Genomic DNA, 22023 nt, shown 5'->3' with positions numbered 1-22023 from the left:
GAAAGGGTTATCCTCTTACAGGATTATGAAATTTATAGCCTCACACAAGTCCTTTATAGAAGAAAGTATAAGGCCTAATAAATATAACCACACCTGTTGGTTAAAGATACACATGCAGAAAATAAAACCGTTGCTCATTTTCCTTTGCATGTTCGCAAGAGCATTTAAGGATTTGTTTCAAAAGAACTGCTGAAAATATGGAAACTTGACATCATCATAAAACTTGCTGAGATGCTGGGTGCTGGATTTCCAAGAACACTCCCTCAGCACCCTAGATAAGCCAAGTCTTGGCAGTTCCTCTTACCAGTGAAATAGGTATGACTCAAGTATGCTCGGACTTAGAAACTTATATGAGTATAGCTTCTGATTGATAGATATAAGGCTGTAGAAATCATGCTACTGAAGGCCCTACAGACTTCTTATTTGGGGGAACAGGTTTGAAGGAGATTATCCATGTCATTGTTTACCATTAGTAAACAATCTCTTGTGATTTTTGTTTGTTTGCTTGCTTATGAGTGAAAGGAATAGGATTTGTTCAAGTGAGAAGAATAGAGACAGAACTCCCACAGAGCAAGAAGGGACTAGATAGGGGTTGACCTCTATGTGTTCTAAACAGACTGAAGGGGGAATATTAAGAAACCTATTGGAGATTTGGACTTTCTCATGTGAATGAAGCCCCAAACTTCTCCTGTCATTTAGGTTATTCTATAGCAATTTTTTTTTTGCTTTCTGCTTTCTAAGGCTTTCAGACCTAACATATTTTGTTTTTAATAGACTATTCTTTCAAAGTTTTAGATTTACAGAGAAACTAGTAATACAGGGAATTCCCATGTCCTGCACCTAATTTTCTCAATTACTAACATATTAGTATAGTCTATTTCTTATAATTAAAAAACTATTTTGGCCCATTATTATTAATAAAAAGTTCATTTTTTATTCAGATTTCCTTAGTTTTTTCCTGATATTCATTTTCTGTTCTGAGGGCCAATCTAGGATATGATATCACATTCGTTGTCACATGATTTTAGGCTTCTCTTGCTTTTGATGACTTCAACGTTTTGAGGAGCATTGTTTTTGTGTTTTATAAGATAAACTCTCATTTCCTGATATTTTTCTCATGCCTAATGTTACAGACTTTGGATACAAAGATCTCAGAGGTGAAGTGCCATTGTCATTACATCAAATACCATCCATATGACTTATGATCGTTCATGTTGACTGGGACCACCTGGCTGAGGTGGGATTTGTCAAGTTGTCCAATATAATGTTACTCTTCTTTCACCCTTTCCATATTGAATTTTTAGAGGGACGTCACATGGACAATGCCTCTTAAAGGAGTGGGAATTTATACTCCCATTCCTTGAGGGCAGAATTCCTACATCTTATTTGTAATTCTTCTACGTGGGAAATTAGCCTCTTCTCCACTGTTTATTCATTTATTCAATTATTTATTTATATGAGTACAAAGTCATGGATTTATTTTTTATTCTTTGAGTTGTAATTCAATTCTACTTTGCTTTTTTGTCAGTCAAAATAAGCATTTGAGCTTTTTCTCAAAATTTTCCAACACCAAGAGCTCTTCCAGTTGACTACACTGCCTCTTTTACATTCTCCCATTATTATACATTAGGGTTGTTTATTTCTTTGATTTAGTCCTTCTTTACTTTCTGGCATTGCAAGATGTTGCAGGCTCATCTTGTATAGTTTCTTTCTCAGTTCTTAATTCAGCTATTTTTCTAAGGAACCCTAGTTTTCTTTATTGAATAATGATTTTAGAAACTAATGTCTGGGCACTAGATGTGCTCATTGCTACTGGGTTGTCACTTCTTTTTAGGTGACTGAGCAAAGAAATATATGTGTGCAGACTAATGTGATTTTTTTGTGAAGTTTCATACATTAAGGTTCACTTTTTGTGCTACAAGCTCTGTGGATTTTGACAAATGCATAATGTCATTTATTTACCATTAGAATATCATACAAAATAGTTTTACTGGGTTAAAAATAACCCTTGTTTCACCAGCTCACCCTACCTTTTCTTAAAAGTCCCTAGCAACCACAGACTTTTTTCACTGTCTCTAATTTTGCCTTTTACATAACGTCATATAATTGGAATTATTCAGTATGTAGCCTTTTCAAACTTTTTTCTCACAATATGCATTTAATTCTCATGGCTTAATATATTATTTATTTTTATTGCTCAATAATATTCCATCTTATGGATGTACCAGTTTGTTTACACATTCAATTATTGAGGGACATCTTAGCTATTTCTGCTTTTGGTAATTTCATAAAACTAAACATCCATGTGTAGGTTTCTGTGTAGACATAAGTTTTCAGATCATTTAGTTAAATCAATTCCTTTTTGATGTGAAACTCTCAGATTATGTGAATGTTTTTAATCTAGTGGTAATGGGGAAGGAGAAATCATTTTCCAGTGGTTTACAGCTCTTTTAGCTTTTACCCAACTTCTTCAAATGGTCATATTATCTACATTTATTCTATTCTTTGTTTTAACACCAAGCAGCTATACTAAAGCATTCAGCAAATGGCTAGGAATAGGAAATTTTCAATAATATCGATTTGAGTATGAGTACCTCAAGCATGACTGCCAAAATAATCCACAAAGTGGTCTTTTTCTAGCTACCTGAGCAAAACCTACCTGCTGCAAGGAGCATCAAATGAGAAATTCCCCAGTGAAATTTCAACCTATTCTAGATTTCCTGTTTAAAGGGTGAAGGTCTAAGTGCTGCCTACATTTTTAGCCCAACTTTTTCAGTGTTTTCCTTGTCCCCAGAGAGTGCTTTCATCATGTCAGCAGTGAATCTTCCTCTAAAAACAGACATTAGGTATGTTTGGGGCAAGAGAATAGAAATCCTTAACATTAGTTGAATTGTGATATCTGCCTAATGCTGTCTATTGGAGAGGTGAGACTGAGGGCCACCAGGTCTATCTGAGGACCTTTTCAATGCTCAGAGGAAAGAGCCACTTGCAACAAAATGCCAAGAATTCAAGAAGAGAGAGTCACCATGTAGGAATCCAAGAATAAGCACTGGGGAGTATCAATTGCTTTTGTAAACTCATTTCCTCTTTTTTTTTTCTCTAATAGTCTCGCTGTTTGTTATAGATCATGGTCATTATGGTGGTAGGGGAGGAGATAATTGGGATTGGCTTGTGTACTAATGAACTAGGTTTTTACCTGTATGAACCTCTGTCAAAGTTCCCTCCTTCAGCGTGTACCTGAAATGCTCATTGCTAGTCCCAGGATGTCAGCAGATGTCATATTGTAAGAAAAGCTCCCCCCAATTTTTTATATCAGACTCATCATAATCATCTGTTAACTTGAGACCCCACAGAAGCCACATCCATTAATGAAAGGCTGAAGATCTTGCAATTCTACTTTGAAAGCCTCCATTCCAAATCTATATCAGAGTATGATTTGTATTCTGCATCTATAAGCATGTAATTTGCTAAATCACTTTCTTTTTAAATACACACACAGTATTCAAAATTCCCTTTGTAAATTTATGCAATGAGGTAAGTGTTTGGCAAATGTCATTATCCTTGTTATATAGGAAATTGCAACTGGATCATTCTAATAATGTTACATTTTGACTGAAATAATTGTTTGATTCATTTTGAAACAAGGGCCTCTGTAAACTGCCAGGCTGGCCTAGAACTTGAAATGCTTCTGCCTCAGGATCCGAAGTGACTGGAATTCACTTGGGAATTCCATACCCAGCCAGAGCTGTGGACCTTCAAAATGGAAAGGAACCTTCTATACTTCATGCCAGGGCCTACAGAACATACCTGACTTTCCTTGATGACTCGGCAGCAGGATTTGTGCCTGCTTCTACTGATGCCTGATCCAGTGAGCTTTTCCTTATTTGGCAATAAAATGTTATTATGCCTTAAAAAGCAAAATTCCTTATTTAAATCCTTTAGTTTCTGATAAAGTAGCCATCAAGAAACTGAAGGACATTTTAAATAATATCATATAGTAGCCAGAAAAGCATTGTATGTATAAAAAGGAAAATTTTAATATTTATTTTTAAAAGGACCATCTTTCAAGTCAAAGTAGACATCTAAGGATGATCTACAATGATTCTCTATTCCTTTTCAGCTGATAAAAATGTTTCTTTTTTCTATCCTTAAAGGGGCAAAGACCCTAGGATTCATTTCTCATTGTATAATGAAGGAATAGAGGTGATTTCTAAATACCGGATATTATGACTCTGTGGCTTTTAAATAGTGACAGATTCTATCAAAGAGCACTTAGAATTCCCTATAGCCTGGTGGGACTCAAAGGTGGTCCACGGGCCAGCAACATGAACATAACCTGGGAGCTTGTTGAAAATGCAGCAGCTTTGACTCTGCCTTAGGCTGCTGAATCAAAATCTGTATTTAACAAGATCCCCCAGTGTTTCCTATGCACAATAAAGCATTTTTTCCTAACTTTTCCCTTTACTCTGAGGTCCTAAGTTCATATTTAGTGCAAAGAAGATTATTTGAAAAATGTGAGACTCTCATAAGAAAATAAGAATAGCAGAAAATGGTTTTATTTCCTGACATACCACTTCATAGACATATAATTAATGCATCCCCTAAAGTGGGCAGCCAGTCTCTTTATGCTTATCTCCCCCCACCCACCCCCACCACACCATCTACTTAAAACTTAAAGCTGTCCTGAGGCAAAAACCTCGGTGTACAGACCAGTCTTACCTCTTTTCTTTTTCAGGCTTAGAAAGGGATCAATAACCTATAAAAGATGGGGATTACATCAAATGAGCTCATGCCACCTTCATTCAGTGTCTTCATTAATGACAGCTTTGAAAACAGTTATAAAATAGGAAAGTATATTGAGTCAGCAGAGCAAGCCTGAAAAATGAAATGCTATTTAGTGTAACAAAAAGTATGAATCTCTAAAATTAATTCCTATGTATGGATTTTTGGTTGTCACTCATATGTCAACATCTGAACTGTAAATCGAGAGTTCCAAGGATAATGACCTGTCAACAGAGTGACTAGAGGAAACAATACATTTCAATATATTTTAAATACACTCTGAACAAGATGCTATAGCAAAGGAAACAAAGTTACTTTGATCTCCCTATTCCGGGAACATCCTGGGCACCCCTGGCAGACTAATTTTTTTGTTGTTCTTTTTAGATATACATGACAATAGAGTATATTTTGACAAATTATGCATACATCAAGTATAACTTCCCTTTCTTGTGGTTGTACATGATGTGGAATTACCTTGGTTGTGTATTCATATATGAACATAGGAAAGTTATGTCTGACTCATTCCACTGCCTTTCCTATTCCCATTAACTCTTGTAACAGTAAACCTGTGTCTTGTGGGATGTTTGATAATGTCCCTGGCCTTTGTCCCTAGTGGCAACCCTCTCCCCTACAATACTGCAATCACAAATATCTCCAGACATTGTCAAATGTCCCATGAGGAGGGGAATTGCTCCTGTTTGAGAATCACTGCCCTATGCCAAGGTAATTAATCACAAAAAAGAAAATGTCTGTTCTTTGGTACCTCTGCTGAGACCATGGTCACATGTACTGTGCATGGGGCTTCTACACAGAGGCTGAGAATAATCAGGAATGTTGAAGTTTGAAGATAACATCACTTCATACATGAATTTGATTTCTGATACATCAGCATTCATGGATGCTTGATGCTGTCTCTGACATGCACTTGTAACTCGTACAGCAATTTCTTGGAGAAGATGGTGGAAACTGTTGTTGCCTTCAAAACTTGGAGCTCCTAGGAGACAGAATCACTGGCATACATGGAGCAACCAGTCCCCAAGAGTGAAATAGAGTAAAATGATAACTCTAGTGCTTTACAAGCACAATGACCCTTGATCAAATCCTCCCTGACCATATCCCTAGGCTTCTTCTGGTCCTTGGAGGGAGATAGTATCAGGCAGCAAATTCCTTATCCCCAGCTAAGTCTTAGCAAGTCCCTCAGTTAGAGGGGTGAACTATAGGAAGAAACAGTGATAGATTAAAATTCGATCATCATCTTAAAATCCTCCCCAACTCTTAAGATCCTACTTCAGATCCAGATGTTCTCTCTTGCAGAAAGCCGTATGATAGTCCCTAAAATGGCCTCTGAGGAGTTCGCCCTCATAAAGCAGGGTCACTAATAATGTCATCTTTTGGCTTTTGAAATAGCTGTTTTATTTCATTTTGAAACAAGGTCTCTGATAAATTACCCAGACTGGCCTTGAACAGGCTGACCCCTGGAATCCATTTATGCACCAATTCAGAGTTTCTTCTGCCATCTTCTCAGTGGTCCATGCTTCATCCCTTTTTTGAGATACAGATACATTTAAACTTTTAAAATTAATTCTTAGACATTAATTGGATCACTTCTTGTCCCTTTGTTCCACCACAGACCCCTTCAATCTTGTGAGTTCAGTTATTTTATTTGCCTGCCATTTCTGCTCTCGACCTGCTGTCTGCTCAAGATCTGTTTGGTTTTAATTTGTCCAACTGCTCATGCCGTGACATCCACTGTTTTCCAAGTTACTTAAGTGGAAGGGCACACCATCTCCACCAATGCCCCTTCCCTCCCTTTCTGATAGTATAGCCAAGGTTTCTGGTGATCCAACTGTGAACACCGATGTCACTGTCCCCCTTTCCAGAACTCTGCGCCTCTTGGGTAGGGTCTTCTTCTATCCACAGCTCTTCATCCTCATTGCATTTATTCTTCATCCATCTTTCTTAATCATGGCCTTAATCATTTTCATGAAAGTGGGAAAATTATAACGTCTAATGTTTGGTGTTTATATCCTCTTTATTTGTGGATTCCATATTTGCAAATTCACCTACTTGCCAAAATTTATATGTAAACCTCAAATCAAAACTCACACACTTCTGTGGTTATCCAAGGACATGGTAGAGAAAACTTTGACTTGGCAAACTCACACATTCTAAGCTGAGGTCAAACAAGGTGATGCTTGTAACGAATCTATAATACATATTAAATAAAGTGTCTATAAATAAAAAGATACATAAAACAAAGTTATGTGTTGGTCAGTTGGTGAAAATGTTGTGACCAGAGGATTACAGAAATGAAATTCTGCATTTCCAGTAAGATCAATGACTATTTGCTAATTCACTATTCACAATGACTTTATAGAACATAACTATAGCAAAAATAAGAAATAACAGTATTTATGTAGGAGAGTCCCTTAAAAGATATATACAAAACTGGTAACACCAGTTGCTCCAAAGAGCAAAACCAGGTGTTCTGCAAGTAGAAATGGAAAGGCACTTTTTACTATAGTGCCTTATGCATTTTTGTGCTGTATATTTTTGTATCCATCAAAAAATCAAATATAAACTTCAAAACCAATGCAAATAATAAAATGAAAAACAATTAATCACATTTCTCTCCAATCTTCAGACAACAAACCAACGCATACCAAAAACCCAATCTATCAAAGGATACCTATATATTCTTGCTGATGTACACTACCCTGCCAGAGCTGTCCTCTTGCTTGTCTTCTGTGTTGCTTCTCACTATGCCCTTGGGAAACATGCCAGGTTATCCATCTGGTCTACTAATTGCTCCTGCAGAGTACTCAGCACTTCAGTTACTTTGTTGTTGCTTACTTCATGTTGTTCTCCAGAACCATCTCTCTTCTGTCTACCTAGCAACATTCTGCTTTTCTTTCAAAATCTTCAAAGATTTTCCTATCTAAGCCACTCAAAGAGATTGTTTTCTTTTACTTGATGGACCTCCTTGAAGTTCTCTATCACCTCCAGTTTTAACCACCTGATTTTATAAGTTGCCTTTAAGTTTGACATCTCTTCTTATCCATTGAAAGTTCTTGAGGGTGAGATCAGGGTCTTTCTTTGAACTCTTCTAGTGACTTGCATGTAATAGACATGCAATAATATTGAGTGTTTATCTTTTATCCTTTGGTACCAAAAAATATTTTTTATTGCAGTCTTTCTAGGCAAATTCCAGTTATGTAGACGTGAAGTAACCTGGGCAATTAAAGTTTAGCAGTAATATGAAAATGTGGTTTAGAGTTATGGGGAAGTCTTGAGTAATCTATAGGACAGGTGAAAGTAGAATTATTTCATCAGTAGGGGGCTGGAGATGGAGGTGTCAATCCAGAAGCTATAATCTCAAATCACAAAGTGAGGAGGGATTTCAGTACAGAGTTGTTGAGTTCCTACCAGGCTGGTCACCATCTATGGCACCTAATACACGTTGGCATTTTACATAAGCCTGTTAGGCAGTAATAATGAGGTCCATTTCATAGATTAACAAGTGGAAGCTTAGTCACTAGCCTATGCAACTGGTAATTGCAGAATTGGGATAAGAACCCAGGTCTGAAGGTCTACAACATTGCACTGCCCCAAAATAGAACACAGAATAAACATTTTGAACAAATGTCAACTTTTCCAGGGGGTATGATATAAACTCACAGAATTGTGCCTCTGAACAAAACACAAGGAAACAAAGCATTGTACAGCTAAGATATGCTGCAAGAGAGAAGGAAATAGAATGAAGGACTTTGTCTCCCTCCAAATCACCTAGTATCAGCCAGCAATGGTTCTCAATTCTGACTGGACATCAGACTCACCAGGGAAACTTAAAATATCCTGATAGAAAGGGCATCCAATGTAATGAATCTGGGGGGGGCGGACTGTGAGGGGGACAAAACCCTACAGAGGAGTCTATTGTTCAACTGGGGTTGGGAACCATAGACATAGGACAATTGAGAGGTACATGGACCAGGCAGTTTCTCCAGCTCAGTGGTTTTAAAATCTGGTTCCTGGGCCAGATGCATCATCATCACCTTGGACATTCTAGAAATGCACATTCACAGGCCCCATCTAGATTCACTGAATCAGAAGATCTGGGGAGGGAACCCATCAATCATGTCTTAAGCCTCATGAATGATTCTGGTGTGCAGCAGGGTGAGAGAACAACTGTCTCTCTTGGGACAGACATTCACTGCAAAGGAAATACAAATAGTCAATAAACACATGAAAAGATTCTGAACCTCACAGCTAATGAAATTCAAATGAAATAACAAAGAAGTACACTTTAGATTAACAAACTCCAAACGATTAGTAATAGTTATTGTGACAAGAGGAGATAGGAAACAAATGGTCTTAGAGACTACAGTAGAGCAAATTTTTGAAGGGAGATCAGCAGTTAAATTAAAAATTTAAAATGCATATCACGAACAGTTCCCCCTTTGGCTTTTCTGTTAGAGTAACACTTGTACTGGTTCATTGAATGACTCATACAAAGATATTAATCATTCCAGTGTTTGTAAAGGGAGAAGAAACAACCTAACTGTTCATCAATAGAGAAATGGCTAAGAACACTGACCACAGTCTTACTGTGGAGTACTATGCAGCAGGTGAAAAAGATGGAGATTCATATGCACACATGTGGAACTATCTCCACACACTGTGTAATGCAAAGGCAAGTTGCAGACATGCATGGAAAATGTGGTACCATTTAGGATCATAGCACACACTCAAATGCTATATATTTTCTATGTGTGTAATTATGAAAATATAAACAAAAACATAAGAATTATTACCTCTGTAGAAAGCAAGAGTGAGGGAAACATCTGGAACAGGGGTATGGGCAAAGAGACTTTAGCCTTTTCACTAATTTTGAAATTTATCTTAAGGTTATGCATTCAAGTATTTCTTAAGCAATAAAACATGATTTTTTGAGAATGAAAAATGTCTGTGGAAGTAATATACCAAAATAACTGCTCTTAATAATTTTTTGGTTGGGGACCTCTAGAATCCAATGGAAGTTTTCCCCAGTACGGTCGTACACATCTGTACTCTCAGCAACTCAGGAGCCCAAGGCAGGAGGACTACAAGTTCAAGGCCAGCCTAGGAAACTTAGAGAGACCCTGTCTCAAAATAAAATTAAGAGAAAAAAATCTACAAAGGCATGAAAAATTTTGTTCAATTTCAGGGAATCTCTGGAAACCCTAGACCCTACTCATAGACCCGCTACAGCTTCTTGACCCCAGTTTTGAGAGTTTCTGAGCTGTGTGATCTTTGAGCATTGTAAACAATTTTACTTCTCTCCCCTGGGCTCCATGGCCTTTCTTCATCATGGTGTCCCAGAGGAGTCATAATGTCTGACAGCTATTTTTATGAGCGTCAGCAACTCTTCTCCCCCAGATTAAATTTCCCCAGAAGGTAGATTTTCGCTGACATCTTAATACTTGGAAAGGAGCAGATGACCCTTGAGGAGTGAGTGAATACAGCATATGGTTTGCTGAGCTGCAAACAGAAGCTGATCTGTGGAAAGGAAGCTTCAAGGGTTACACATTTGCTTTTAGACATCATCAGGTTCTTTTTTAAGTTCTGCAATGTCATTCCCCCTTCACTTGCACACAGAGCATTTGCAGTGTTTTCCACTTGGCTATTTAGGCAGGGTTTTATATATATATATATATATATATATATATATATATATGTATGTATATATGGATATATGTATATATGAAATGTATATATGTATATATGAAATGAACAAGAAAAGTATCTTTCAGCTGCTAAAATTTAATTCAATATTCCTTCCACTATTCCAAAATGACTGCAGAACAAGGTTTTTATTTGCCCCCCTTTAATCTACTTTAAACTGTTTCAAATGGCAAAGCCAGTCCTCATAAAAGTGAAGCTGCTTGGTAACCTACTTTTTATTAAGTCCCAGAGCTACCAATAGATTTATGGTCCTTATGTACTGAATCTGATTAAATGTGATGCCTACCTTTGCTATGAATGCCTTGCATACAGGGAAGCACTGCCAGCCTCATCTCTCTGTGCCCACCCAGTCCCCATTACTTCTCACCCCTTAGCAGGTTTGAGAGAGCCCTGGGCAAGTTACCTATGACTAGATTTATTTCTCCTTTCTTTAACTTCCCTTGCATGCACTTACATTCAAAATAGGAAAATAGAGGCTTAAATGTGAAATAGTGTTGTCTAAGAAATTTTGAAAGTAATTTTTAAAAATGTGATAGATTTTACTCAGTAAGAATGCAACTGGATATTCTTGAGTCCTTTCACCTTTTGGAGAATAATTTCTGCTGCTGGCATTGGAACTTCTCCATGGGCTGATCTAGCCTGTCTTGCAGGCTCATCTCTCACTGCTTGCTCCTAAACTCTTGCTCCCAGCCACACTGGTATATTTGCCCTTTTGAAAATCCTTTCCTGCCTCTGAATCTTTGTTCATGCCCTTCTACCTGCTCTCATATGGCCCCAACCATGTTCATCTTTTTGATTCATTATGATCCAGATCCAAATCTATATCTTTTCAGAGAATTCACTGATCAACCCCATCAGTGGCTCTCAGCCATTTTGAATGTTTGTAAAACCTTATCTCTTCCACTCATAAGGTCTTCTCTGTAGAAGGTTGCATTGGACCTGCCCTCCATAAACATGTCTTGAGCACTTACTACATTCCAGGCACTCTTTAGATTTTGAGAATATGAATAGCATTTTATTCCTATGAGTGTGTATTCAAGTGTGTGAGATGGGAAAAGCAAGTAACAAATACACACAGTAATTTCAAAGATGAAGAAAACAAACAAGGTGATGTGGTAAATGGCTAAGGAGGAGAAAGAAGTAACATTAGATATAAGATGCTCAGTGAAGCACTCTTTGATGGAAAAGCATTTGAGTTGAAATCTGTATGATAGATGGTGCAGGTGCCAGTCATGCAAGCATTGAGGGAAAGAGAATTCCAGGCAGAAGGAACAGTAAGTGTAAAGGCCCTGAGGCAGGAAGGAGCTTGACATGTGGGTGATTATAGGTTTCTTCCAGGGTAAAAGATTAAAATAAAGAAAAGAAAAAACGTCTGTATGTCTCCTGCAGCATCTAGCACATAGCAAGTCAATCAACTGCTAGACTCTGAGTGCTATGACAGGAGATTTCATGCATACTTACCTTTCTGTGACTGGCATAGTGAATGGTACATACTAGGTACTGATATTAATGAATGAGTAAATGGGTTTTCATTGAGTAACTGATTACCATGTCTCTGAACTGACAGCACTTTTGCAGCCAGAATGAACAAGGGAATACATCTCCTGAATGTGAGTCTGTGCTGAGCTAGCTCCTCTCTGGTATCTGTGATTTAGTATCACCATTCATTCAAGGGAGTAAGAACAGGGTACTTCCTTTCTAGAGGAACATTGTACAGAAGAGAGCAATATCGTACAGGAAATGTTTGGAACTTTTAGAAGCTGTTCAATAAACTGGAGCAATTCCTATAGCTTGGCTCAGCAGGTGGGAAGCCAGCTGGAAGTCACCATATTTAAATTTTACCTAAGTAACTGTGGGGGGGAATGCAGTGTGACCAGTCCCTGCTGTCCCCATTGTAGTATTTCCAAAGCTGATACCTCTTTTAAGCTTTAGGAATGTAGATAAAGCATTCCATCATGTTAGCAGGGCACTATTTTACCTCCCCTGCTGCTGGGTTTATTGTTGTACTAATTCCAGGGCTTCCTTCTGGCTCTTCTCTTACATTCTCTCATGGAGAAGGCTATATTAAAATCATTCAAAGTAATCCCTGCTGGGGTGGTGTCTTTAGTGTATGGAAGAGACTATCCATTCATAGAAATAATCCTGTTGTAAATTTTCTTTCTTGTGTTGGGGATCAAACCCCAGGGCCTCATGTATGCTAGGTCAGTGTTCTGCCCCTGAACTATATTCCTGGCCACAAGATAACTTTTTGAGTATATAAAGTTTAATAAAGAATATGATCAAAATGTTTCTTAAAATAATGAACCCCCATAAAACCTCACCCCTCAAAACCACAAAAACAATAATAGTTGAAAATATACGTTTACTTTAATTTTCAGTGGAAATGTAAGAAGCATAAAACTATTTTTATGTGTCTTGAAATGTTTACATATAATTTCTCCTTTTGATGTTATGTTGGGAGATTGGTATATAGAACTACAAAATAGTAGAGATGGGGACCACTTTGTTCAAAGGGAAAAACCATGATTGAAGGGAATGAAGCAATTTCTCCCAATGCAACTACACATCAATTCACCCTACCAAGAGGTCCAGTTGTTTGACCTGTGATACTTTTGGAGTAGATGTTTGAAGAGTTGTATTTTTTTTAAATTCTGTCAGTGCTTATTTATTTCCAATCCCACTCTGCTGCTATTGCCACTTCTCTGACAGTCCAGACCTAAATACATGTGCAGAGAACATTCCTGTGCTAAACACTTGTCATGTGACTCATGAGCCAACTGAAATTCACAGCTATTTGTTTTTGCAAAGCTGAATTTATTAGCTAAAGTTTGTTGCTTTTATCAATCAGCTTGAAATATTTGTTTCAACAATGAGCTGGTGCAATGACTGGAGTGTCCACACTGTCTGGTTCAGCCCCTTCTTGCCACGTCACAATTAATTAATAAGAGAGCAATGCCTGGCATAGAGTTGGAGCTTAGACAGACACGTTACACTGCACCTAATCATTTGATGCAATTTTTTGTCAATGGAATTGACAAGATTGGAGGCTGAATTCCCTGAATTTTAGTTTCACGAATCATACCTTCAAAGCGTTGCCCTAACTAACACCATAGGGTCTCTAACCTCTCAGAACCCATAGACCAGGTGGTTTGTAAGCCAAGCAATCAATGAACCTTAGTATAAACACATTCTGCATCTTCTCTGGTTAGTATAGAATCTGGTTTGGGACAAATGGAAAGGCAGTCTTGGCACCATAAAGGCATATCCATAAGGACTATTATTTACCAAGCAATTAGAATAAAACTTATTTCTAGTTGGTTTCTATTCATTTCCAGAAGCAGTTTTCCCTCTCTTTCAAGTGGTCCCAGGAAAGGATGAGAGTCCTCTTAAATTTTACTGAATCTTCCCATTAGACCCTTATGTATCATCAAATCCAGTTTTTAGGATATACCTCCATCCTAGACCATTTTTCATTTTAAAAAATTCACAATTAGGAGGTTACAATCTAAGGCTGAGGGTTTGCCCAATAAACTGACACTCGTTCTGATTTAGCTATGGCCTTTTCTTCTTTTGTGATTTGGGTAGTGTGACTCTCAGCCAACAATCATGAGCCATAGAGTCTACAGTGCAAACTAAATCCTTCTCTACCATTCATCTTCCAAGTCCTAATTGTATATTTTGATTTAACCTCACTGTGTGCATTCATTCATACAACAAATATTTTCTTCACTCAATAAGTGTTTAGTACAATGGTGCCAGTACTTACTGTGAAGATAAGACAGGGCAAAGGTGAACAATGATTGCCTCTACAGAGTCCAGTGGGAAAGAGAATTGTGGACAACAATAATAAACAGCAATATGGTAGGAGCTAGATTTGAGAGTCTCCCACAGTGTGGTGGGATCATAGGAAAAGTAATTCTTACAAGGCTACGAAAGCCTTCCCTGAGGAGGGGACAGCAATGCAATTTATTTTTCAAAGAGGAATTTGTCCAACAAAAATTTAGGAGGTGCATTTCCAGCAGGTGAAAGCACATGACCTGTACAGAGGTTTGTACAGAGGTCTCTGGAAAAGCTTAGGAAGACTGGAAAAAAGCCAGTGTCCGGGATGGCCATCATGTAGTGTAAGGCCAGGAGAATAAATGCCGAAGAATCTGGAGAGAGTGGTAGAGGTGGAAAAAAGGGGTCTTCAATTAGTCCAGTTGTGGATGCTGTAAATCAAATAGAATCCCTTCTAAAACCCAAAGCACTCTATTCTTCATCCTAATGCAGATAATATACTGAGACACAAGAGCAGGATGAAGAAGGAAAAATGTGGGCTTTGGTGTATGCCGTACTTCAGTGTTTTCCTGAGCTCTCAAAAACTTAACGTATTGGGGTTGTAGCAAATTATTTACCCTTTCTAAACCTCAGGTTTATTATCTGTAAAACAGAGATAAGAATAGAACCTACCTTTTTTTTTTTTTTTTCTTTTGGTATCAGGGATTGAACCCAGGGGTGCTTAAACCCTGAGCCACATCTCTGATCTTTTTATTTTTTATTCTGAGACAGAGTCTCACTACATTGCTCAGGTTCTTGATAAGTTGCTGATGCTGGCTTTGAATTCATGATCTTCCTGCCTCAGCCTCCCCCCAGCCACTGGGATTGCAGGCATGCAGCACCATGCCTGGCTAGAACCTATTTCTTACGTAAGAATAAAAGGGTAGGCGAATAGATATAAAGGACTCAGTACTATGACTGGCACACAGGAAGTACTCAACAAATGTTGAGTTTGTAATAATACATGATGAATAATAATATCTGATGGATAACATGATTGATAGTAATGTTTCCTTGGTCAGGGTCAGAGGAGAAACCCAGGGTCAGGTAGATCAGTTGAGGTTAGGTGACCTATCACTTGGTTTCTGAAAACAGCCCTGGTGAGATTTGCAGCTTTGGTCCCATCTCTCAGCCAAATTTGCAATGTCGGAAGGACAAGCCTGGCAGGCTCATTCTGTCCTCAGATTTCTTATCCCATGGGGATCAAGGAGGAGGAGCCCAAGCCTTGGATTATAAAGACATTCTTGCATCTCCCTGTGTAAAATGATAATGCCAAAGGATCCTGGCACCAGGCAAAGGAATACAGCCCCTATCCAAGGCTCCTTGTCCCCACATGATTACTAGGTGTCTGCTGATATTAGACTCTGGGGACTGTCTTAAAAGTCCTTGCATCTTTCTTGTGATTGTCTTTGCTTAACAGCTGTGTTGTACAAGTGAGTATGGTGTGTAATTCTGCCTCCTGGGAGTGATTGACTTGAAAAAAATGCTTTAATACACTTTGCTTTTTTTAAAACCATTTTAGGTTCACAGCAAAACTGAGTGGCAAGTACAGAGCTATCCATATCCCTCCTCACCCACTCATAGCCTCCCCCATTATCAACCTCCTGCATCAGAGTGGTATATTTGTCATCCTCAACCCACACTGGCACATCCTTATCACCCCAAGTCCATGCTTCACATAGAATTCACACTTTATTATATACATTCCATGAGAGTTGTTGACTTTTTACACCAGCAAATGTCCCCTGAGGAAACACATCCACATGATCTGGGGAAAAGTTAGCAATGCTAATCTATTTCCAAATAAATATGTTTTTTGGAGAAGTGTGTTTAAGATTCGGTAGACATATAAAAGAAAGAAGTTGAGTCATGGAGGGAGGAAAAAAAAGAGAGAGAAGAGAAAGGGCCATCCACTCGCCCAGGCAAGTCCCACCCCTAGTCTCTGAAATCTTTGAGGGTGAAAGTTAGTGAGAGTTACTGCATAAAATGTCCAGACTCCTCTGTTCTCTAAATCTGCTTCTACCAACCTGTACCCATTTCTAGGCCTTCCTCTTCCTGGAGAAATGGGACGCTGCCTTTGAATCTTTTCCTTGTAGCTTTCCCCCTGAATGCATTCTGGGGGATCCCCCTCACCCAAACTGCAATAGAGGAAATTTTTTGTTTTTTTGAAATGGAAATCTCAGGGGAGGACGGGGGCTATTCTGGAAAGACTTTTTTTTTTTTTTTTTTTTTCCTCTCCAGCAACTAAGATACATTATTTTAATTGCTGTTATAAAGTTCTTGTAAGGAATTCTAACCTCCTACTTTGACAGATGAAGCCTTCTGGGAAGTTGGCTGTCCTGGGAGCCCAGGGCAACACTGAAATGCCCTTCCAAACAAGGACCCAAACAGCTGAAGGGCTCCAGTTACCCAGGAGGTGAGTGACATGGACACTTCTTTTGCCAGTTGGAGAAGGGGAAGGAGTGGGGTGAGAGAGGTGGGGAAGGGAAGGACAGAGGAGAAAGGACGGACAGGACAGGAGGGTTGAGGAGCAATGAGCCAGTAGTCTGGTGGAAGGGAGTGGAACCTATCCCTGACCATATCCCTACTGTACTCTGGGGAGCCAGGGTTGCCTCCCTACTTTGAACCTCAGGGTGATTCACCCACCCCAAATTTTGACTACCTTTCCTGACAAGTGACTGTTGTGAATAAAGATAGTCACTTGTGTACTTCAGCTGGTGTTTGATTTGGGATTTAAATATTACTAAGATACTGAATAAAAAAAAAAAAATGCATGCCCATAGTTTTTATTTTATCTTGATTTTGCTCATCTGAACTTTGTGTATTTTTCTAAAATGACTATGGATTGATTTGACAATAGCAAAAAAAAAAAAAAAAAAGTGGACTGGGGATATAGCTCAGTTGGTAGAGTGCTTGCCTTGCAAGCACAAGGCCCTGGGTTCAAACCCCAGCACTGTGAAAAAAAAAAGAAAAAGAAAAAAAATATATATATAATTTTTTAATTTTTTCACAAAAAATGGAATCAGCTTGAAAAAAATTTGCAAAAACGATTTTTAAAATGTTTATAGAGTAAAGGATAGAAGACTGCATACCCAATTGTTAACCTTGGTTAACTTAAAGGGTCGGTGATGGAATTGGAAAGAGAGATGGGAGATTGTCAACTTCTTTAACTGTCTCTTTATTGCTTGACTTATTAAAATGAGTGTATATTATTTTTGTCATTTTTAGAGTAAATTCAAAAAAGAAACAAAAAGTAAAAGAAAAACCTTTTGCATTTTGTTTTTCTAAAGCAAAGCTGTTTTAATGAAGCACTTTTAACTCACTATTTTTTAACTGTATAAATTTTTTAAGTCGAACCATATTTCTTTAACTCTTTAGCAGGTCTTCTCTGCCAATTTTATGTGTGTCACATAGCATGACAGAAGGTGAGTTTTGGATTTGTTCCCCAGGATTGAAAACCACAAACCATTCCATCACAAATGGGTATTTCCACCCAGTAAATTTGTATATACACATCTTATTCAGAACTTCAATAGCTTAAACAATTTGTTTTTAAACTATGAATTCTTAAGTTGACAGAGAAGTTTTGGAAATTTTTTTTTTTTTTTAATTTTGAGACATAGTCTCATTAAGTTGCCTAAACTTATGTGATCCTGTCACCTCAGTGCCCAAGTCACTAGGATTATGGACATGTGCTACCATGCCCCATCTAGAGAATAATTTAATAAATATCCATTACCATCTAAGTTTAACAAATATTCTTTTCATAGTTCCTTCAGCTCTTTAAAAATTATTGCAAATAATTGCCTTCATACTTAGTGGCAACAGTTATCCTGAAGTTGGTGAATATCTTCCTGTTCAGTGTTTTATAGTTTGCTATTTAACTCTTCTTTTTTTGAGACACACATAGCTCTAGTTCCTTTGTTTTCATTGCTGCATAGCATTCCATTATTTAAGACATATCTTCTTTTCTCTATTGTAAAAGTTGCTGCATATTCATGTCTTTTTGAACATCCATATTCATGTCTTTTTGTGCACTTGAAAGAGAATCCATCCAAGGGATTTTCCTGAGAGTGGAATTACTGAGTCCATTGAAAAACCTCTTAAATGTAGAGTGAAAGAGAAAGAAATGGACAAAGTCTTGGGTTTTTCTCCCAGATAGTTAATTTCTGGGATAAGAATTCCATGTCATCTCACTTTACTGGAGGATGGATTCTCTAATTCCTTTCAACCTCCCTTTTTTTAATCCCAAATTTGAAAAATTGGGCACACCACTTCATCAAAACCCTGAATATGAAGAATTTGTTGACCAAAACTAACTCATTCTGAAGCTGAATTGAAGGGGAGACAGGTGAATAAATCTCTTTTTTCCCCTCTCCTTTCAGAATATTGTGCATCAATTTAGAACATATTAAACAAGATAGGAAGATTAATGAGTTTATTCAAAAAAGAAAATAAGTCTTGGTAAGTAGAATGATAAATTAAAAATCCTGAATCTTTATGAACCCAAAAGGCTAAAAGATGGCATCGAATCTAAGCTGCAATCTGTGATATTACTTTAGGAGCATTCTCTCATAATATTTTTTCCACCTTCTAAATCAATTTCAGCATGTTCGCATCAGCAGATTTCAGGTGATGTATAGGTAGCTTCATTTTAATAGTCTGTTGCTACGTGGTGACCTGTGGCCTCTCCAAAAGAGGTAAAATAAATGTTTCCATTGTTACCTTCTCCTATCTCACTCCAACCCCATCATTAACCAATATTCATTTGAATGCCATCAAGGACTGACAGACTCCAGGAGGATCCAGTTGCTGCCCAGTGTCTGTGGTCACTACAGTTTCTTCAGCCCCTTCTGTGAGTAGCTCCTGGTAAAAGTCTACAACCTGCCTAGACCTTCCAAGGCCTCTGTGCTCCCAGTTCTGCAGTCCTCTGTGTCCCAAAATGTGATACATGATGCAACCAAATTAAGATGGGCTAGTGCTAAGTCCATTGCATTTTAATAGTTATTAATTTTAGAGTGTGTTTCGCAGGTCTTACTATCAGGGACACTGTTTAAATACTATTAAGTTGAAAAAAATCATTCTTTTAAAAAATTATTAAGTATGCAGACATGCACATGGCTATGGCAAATATGATAATCAAATGTGATGACTGGATTCAGGAGAAATCGCCTAAAATTGTGGTCTGCCTTAAAGTGCTATAAATCACTGAATTGATGTAAGCGTTACACATAGAAAATGTAATTTGGGTCACATTCTTTCTGCTATCAGTTTGCCTATCTAGAAAATACAATGGTTAAAACAGATCAGGGATTTTCAGCCCTGTTTTTATTTTTTGATCACTTGGACAGATGTAAAAATTAGTGAGTGATACCTGGGATCTTCTTTCGACTAATCACTGAATTTATTCTGTAGGTATAAGATTAATTGATCTTCTGATTTCATGAATAGACTATAAATGCAAAGTAAATACAGATCTTGCGATGATGGAAGAGGCTCCTTCCTCCCTTTAGGAGCAGCTGTAACAACTGTGATATTTGCCTACTCTTCAGGCCTGAGTCAATACTGGCCTGGAAGCTCCCTCTGCTCTGTTTGTGTTTTTCCAGTTCATACCACAGTGCTTGATACACAATAGATGCTCAATGAATGCTGGATGAAATGGTGACAGAGTGAAGTTCTGGAACCTGGATTTGATCAGGGCATCTAGGATTAATCAAGTGGTCAGAAATTGGGCCATACTAGCCCAACCTACAACTGATTTTTAGCATAAGAATTCTGGAGAACTCTTCTAGGTCCAAGAAGTAGAGCTAATCTGTTTCAGAGTATTCTCTCCCTTGTAAACAGGATCAGAAGATCATTTGGTGTATTACTCAGTTTTCTGTTACTGTAATAAATACCTGATAATAATAATAAATACCTCTTATTTATAAAAATAAAAGGTTTATTTTGCCTCACAATTTTGAAACATTTAGTCTGTGATAGGGCAGATCCATTGCTTTTAGGCCTCTGGCAGTAGGGAGGGGCGGGATGTCATGATGGGAGTATATGGCAGAGCAAAACTGGTCACCTTGTGGCCAGGACGGGAAAGAGAGTAGAAGAAGAAGGTATAGGGGTCCCACTGTCCCCTTCAGGGACATACCCCCAATGACCGGAAGACGTCCTCCTAGGCCCCACCAAATAAAGGTTCCACCACCTCCTAAGAGCAGCACAGGCTGGAGAGACTGGGTCTTGATGTTGATTCCAGATCCAAACCATAGCACTTGGTGAGCACAGAACAAATGTTGAATGTTCTTATGTTCTATTTACATCCAATTCTGAAAGCTTAGCCTCCTTTAAGGTCATTTTTATGTAAAGGTTAAGGATCTTTCATCCATAATCTGAGTGCCTGTTGGGTCTTCTGGTGACACATTGATAGATTTTCATCTTCCAACATTCCCTTTCCAAATATTCATGCGACCACCACCTCGTGGTTTACTCTCCTGGTTACCACAACACACTGTTTCCTAAGTGTCAGATTGTTTTGCTGCTTGCTAATGACATACCAGGGAGAAGCACATTAATCTCCTCAGTAAGGTCACTCCAAATCACTCTGCAAGATGGGTTACTTCTGGAAAGCTGTCCCCTAGACAGCTAATCCCATCTTTCTTACAGGCTTGACTTACGGAGATGGCATCTGCTGACCTTATGTTTTTGAGAGCCATCTTATTTTGAGGGCTGCTGCACTCTGCTCACCATCTACAATTACCTTGACTAAAAATACTTTGGAGGGTAGTGAGTCTTCAAGGGGACTTTGAGACCTGGACTGTGTTCCTCCTGTTTTCTGTGTTGAATTGATGTTTCTGCCAGACCAATATTGTACTTCACATTTGATCAGAAGTCATTCTTTATGCTGAACCTTGTGATTAAGTCTCCTTTTTCCCAAAAATGTGCCCAATAGTGATTTTTCTGGTAGCATCATCACCTCTTAGCCACATTCCCTGTGCATCATGCCAAGGCTGCACTTTCCCCATGGAAATGTAAGCCTCCATCCCTGTGTGCTAGGTATGATCTTACTAAATGGCACCTCTGTCTCCCATCCCCAGTAGTATAATTTAAGAGTGTCCACACAAATCTAGAATCAGAGCATGGGAGATTATTATGCTAAGTGAAATAAGACAGGCACAGAAAGACAATTACTGCATGATTGCACTTATATGTAGAATCTAAAAAATGTCGATCTCATAGAAACTGAGAATACAACTGTGTTTACCAGAGGCTGAGGAGAGTAGTGGGTGGGGAGTTATGGGAAGAAGTTGCTCCATGGGTCTAAGTCACAGAGCAAGAAGTTCTGGTGTGCTATTTCATAGTAGGATGATTATAGACAACAATTATGTATTGAATAGATAACAAATACTGTATACTATATATATATATATATATATATATATATAAAACAATTATGTCTCAAAAAGCTAAAACAAAGGATTTTGAATGTTTTTACCATGCAAAAATGATAGATGACTGAGAAGATAAACATGCTTAACTTGATTTAACCATTACACAATGTACACGTATATTGAGACATCACATCACATGGTGTACCGCTAGTATGTATGATTTTTGGTTTTTTAAGTATTTTTAGTTGTAAAGGGACACAATATCTTTTAAAATGTATTTATGTATTATATGTGGTGCTGAGGATTGAACCCAGTGCCTCATAAGCAC

At 38.1% G+C, this 22023-nt stretch overlaps 1 long non-coding RNA gene across 6 annotated transcripts in view; it reads left to right on the top strand.

Annotated features, from left to right (window-relative positions):
* The window catches only part of LOC306657767, a 76442-nt gene that overhangs the window by 5298 nt on the left and 49121 nt on the right, over positions 1-22023 (top strand). For all 6 annotated transcript variants that reach the window (XR_013762877.1, XR_013762878.1, XR_013762879.1 and 3 more), the window contains exons 2-4: positions 16632-16735; positions 17698-17744; positions 18705-18783. This is a non-coding gene — a long non-coding RNA (uncharacterized lncRNA). The remainder of the gene's footprint in view (positions 1-16631; positions 16736-17697; positions 17745-18704; positions 18784-22023) is intronic.

This window comes from Sciurus vulgaris, assembly GCF_902686455.1.
Source record: "Sciurus vulgaris genome assembly, chromosome: 3".
Lineage (NCBI taxonomy): Eukaryota > Metazoa > Chordata > Mammalia > Rodentia > Sciuridae > Sciurus > Sciurus vulgaris.
The sequence above is the reverse complement of the archived record's forward strand: the minus strand, read 5'-3'. Positions and strand labels throughout refer to the sequence as shown.